The following is a 3,970-nucleotide window of genomic DNA, read 5'->3' on the forward strand; positions in this document are numbered from 1 at the left end:
AGGCATCCACTCACCTCAGCCTCCCAAAGGCACGGGATTAAAGGCTGAGCCACCGAGCCCAGCTTAAACCACCCAGTTTTTGTTATGGTGTCTTGGGGGCTTTTTTGGGGGGTTTTTTGAGTTGGAGTCTTGCTCTGTCGCCCAGACTGAAGTGCAGTGGCCGCTCCCGGCCACCGCAGCCTCAACCTGCTGGGCTCCGGCGATCCTTCCGCCTCAGCCTTCCAAGTGTTATGGTATTTTGTTGCACCAACCTTAGCTGACTAATACACCTAGACTGTGTCAACTCTTTATGGAGAGCCAGGCATGGTGGCTCATGCCTATAATCCTAGCACTTTGGGAGGTCGAGGGGTGAGAATTTTCTGAGCCCAGGGGTTCAAGACCAGCCTGGGCAACTTAGCAAGAGACCTCATCTCTACAATAAGTCAAAAAATTAGCCAGGCATGGTGCTACATGCCTGTAGTTCCAGCTACTTGGAAGGCTGAGGCTGAAGGATCACAGCATGTTGAGGCTGCAGTGGCCATGATCATCCCACTGTACTCCAGCTTGGGTGATAGAGTGAGACTCCCAATTAAAAACAAAACACAGACTGGGCTTGGTGGCTCAGCCTGTAATCCCAGCATTTTGGGAGACTGAGGTGAGTGGATTGCTTGAGCTCGCAGGTTCAAGACCAGCCCAGACAACTTGGAGAGACCTCATCTCTACAATAAATAAAAAATTAGCTGGGCATGGTAGTACATGCCTGTAGTTCCAGCTACTTGGAAAGCTGAGACGGAAGGATTACTGGAGCCCAACAAGTTTAATTGGAGTGGTTGTGAGTGTGCACTGCACTCCAGCCTGGGTGACAGTGAAACTGCAACTCAAAAAACAAAAAAACAAAAAACCCCCACGAAAACCTCCTCATGGAGGTTGGCAGGCCTCCTCAGGCCTGTGACCAGAGGCTGTGCTCATTTCTTTGTAGAAATGAAAGGATTTTCCCTCACAAGTATACTTTTTTTTTTTTTTTGAGTCAGAGTCTCACTCTGTCACCTAAGGTGGAGTGCAGAGGCACACTCACGGCCACTGCAGCCTCAGCCTGCTGGGCTCAGGCAATCCTTCTGCCTCAACCTTCCAAATACTTGGAACTATAAGCACATATCACCACACCTGGCTAATTGTTTTGATTTATTGTAGAAGTCTCACCACATTGCCCAGGCTGGTCTTGAACCCCTGGGCTCAGGCAATCCTCTTGCCTCCACCTCACAAAGTGCTGAGATTACAGGTATGGGCCACTGCGCCCAGCCATCACAAGTACATTTTAATGATTCACATTTCTGGATGAAGGAAGCATCAGTTAAAATTCGAAAGAAGAAACTGCTGATAATCTGTTCATTTTGTACAATATCATGTTATTGACTAGTAACATATACTGGAGAACTGTAGCAAAATAAATTCCCTTAAACAGGAGATTGTGCTGCTGTTTTCATCTTCATTTTCAACAGGTCTTGAGCATCTCATGACACACAGTGTGGTTCTTGGGGTTGTGTAGGGGATCACACAGACCCCGAACCTTCTCTAGATAACTTGTGCATTGAGACAAGCACTGGGGCAGCAAAAATTAAATAGGCACTTAAAATGAATTTTTACATAGTAAATGAGAGAAGTAACTTGGACCCAGAACCAGGAAGAAGTAGAGAGAGGTTAAATGGGAACAGAGGAAGAGAGCAAAGGGAGGTGAGTCCAAACTTCAAAAGACAGGGAGTAAAAAAGGGCATTGTGCTAAGTGAAATAAGCCAGTGATACAAGAACAAATACTGCATGATTCTACTAATATGAGGGAGGCATCTAAGCTAGTCTAACTCATAAAAACTAAAAAAAAAAATTATTATGGAGATGAAATTTCATTAAATTGCCCAGGCTGGTCTCGAACCCCTGGGCTCAGGCTATCCTTTCCCCTCTGCCTCTCAAACTGCTGGGATTACCAGCAATGGCCACCATGCCTGTCCTCCCCAGAATTTATTATTCTAAGTAGTTGTTTTAAAGTCTTAGACCAAAGGAGTATCAATTGAAATAGACTAAATAAAGGTTAAATTGAGGATTTTTTTTTTTTTTTGAGTTGGAGTCTCCCTATATCACATAGGCTGAAGTGCAGTGGCTCGCTCAGGTGATCCCTCTGCCTCCAAGTAGCTGAAACCACAGGCATGCGCCACCACGCCTGGCTAGTTTTTTTTATTTATTGTAGAGATGAGGTCTCACCAAGTTGCCCAGGCTGGTCTAGAATTCCTGGACTCAGACAATCATTTTACCTCTGCCTTCCAAAGTGTTGGGATTATAAGCGTGAGCCTCTGCACCTGGCCGAGAATATTTCTGCAGCAGAATTTTATGTATTTGTTAAGAGGTGAAAGAAGGAAGTCATGATAGAATCCAAATTTCTAGTTTAAAAAACTGGTCTGATGACGACATTAATCAAAAGCACAGAGAACCAAAAAGCTTGCGGTTTGTTTTTTGTTTTTTTAAGTTGGAGTTTCCCTCTATCGCCCAGGCTGGAGTGCAGTGGCACGCTCATGGCCATCCCAGTGTCGACCTGCTGGGCTCCAGTGATCCTTCCGCCTCAGCCTTCCAAGTAGCTGAAACTACAGGTGCGCTACCACCCCCGGCTAATTTTTGATTTATTGTAGAAACAAGGTCTTACCAAGTTGCCTGGGCTAGTCTCGAACTCATGAATCAACAGGCTCAGGTAATCCACTCGCTTCAGCTTCCTAAAGTGCTGGAATTACGCGCAGAGCCACCGAGCCCGACTGAAGTTTGCAGTTTAACATAGTGTCTGGTTAGATGCCCTTGATGCAGCTTCCTCGATCTCCTACCAGAATATCCATGAAGGTGCAAAAAGTGTCAACAAAAATGGCTAGGAACTAGTAAGATAGGTGTCTGCCTTAATGATTAGGGCAGAACTTAGATAAACGTACCCTGGCTTCACCTCCTGGAAACAGGAATGCTTGGAGAAAGGTAATGAGTTATTACCTATATCCCATTGTCGCTTCCCTGGCTTTGCCCAGACCAACTGGGGACCAGGCAGCTCTCTGCAGAGCATCACCTGCAAGTAGAATGGTATCTCTTTTCTTACTTTATTTAGCCTAATTTTTCTCTATCTGTTTTAGGATACCAGGTTCCCCTTGGGTACTTGGTATTGATGGCATTACATTACAGGAGGCATGGTCCACACAAGTAGAGTACTATAGGCTAAAGCATAGAAGGGAGATGGGACATGCCAGAAGCCCTTCTTTGGTATTTTATTAGTTCAGAGAATTAGTGAGAAAGGGAGAGCTAAGATGCAGCTAGATCAGGGCTGCAGTGGGTAAATATCTCCAAGAAACTGGGAGTTAAATTGGGAGTGTATCAGCCTGTCTCCTTCTTGTAGATATATGGGGCCTTTTATGCATCACAAAAATGAATTGAAAGAACCATATTGTTGCCTGTTAACAAATGAGAAATTAAACTCTAACATACCATACAGGGCCTGTGAGTGAACTCAGCTAATTAAGGATATAAGAGGAGGCCAGGCGCAGTGGCTGACACCTATAATCCCAGCACTTTGGGAGACTGAAGTGAGAGGATTACCTGAGCTCACAGGTTCAAGACCAACCTGGGCAACTTGGTGAGCCCTCATTTCTACAATAAATCAAAAAACTAGCCGGGCATGGTGGCGCATGCCTATAGCTGCGGCGGAAGGATTGCCTGACCCCAGCAAGTCGGGGCTGCAGTGACTGTGAATGTGCCACTGCTCTCCAGCCTAGACAATAAAGTGAGACTCCATATAAGAGGAGTGAAAACTAGAAAGATCCAGTAGAAAATGCTTGGTAAGGGCCAGGCTCAGTGGCTAAGCCTGTAATCCCAGCACTTTGGGAGGCTGAGGTAAGTGGATTGCCTGAGCCCATGGGTTCGAGACCTGCCCTGGGCAACTTGGCGAGACCCCCATCTCTACAATAAAATCAAA

The 3,970-nt window shown here is 45.8% G+C and overlaps 1 protein-coding gene across 6 annotated transcripts in view; it reads left to right on the forward strand.

The window, feature by feature from the left end:
* PRKAR2A (protein kinase cAMP-dependent type II regulatory subunit alpha) overlaps positions 1 to 3,970 on the forward strand; it is a 139,069-nt gene that overhangs the window by 44,902 nt on the left and 90,197 nt on the right. The gene's annotated exons all lie outside the window — the stretch shown is intronic.

This window comes from Carlito syrichta, unplaced genomic scaffold (assembly GCF_000164805.1).
Source record: "Carlito syrichta isolate Samal-C Ts95f unplaced genomic scaffold, Tarsius_syrichta-2.0.1 Scaffold309885, whole genome shotgun sequence".
Lineage (NCBI taxonomy): Eukaryota > Metazoa > Chordata > Mammalia > Primates > Tarsiidae > Carlito > Carlito syrichta.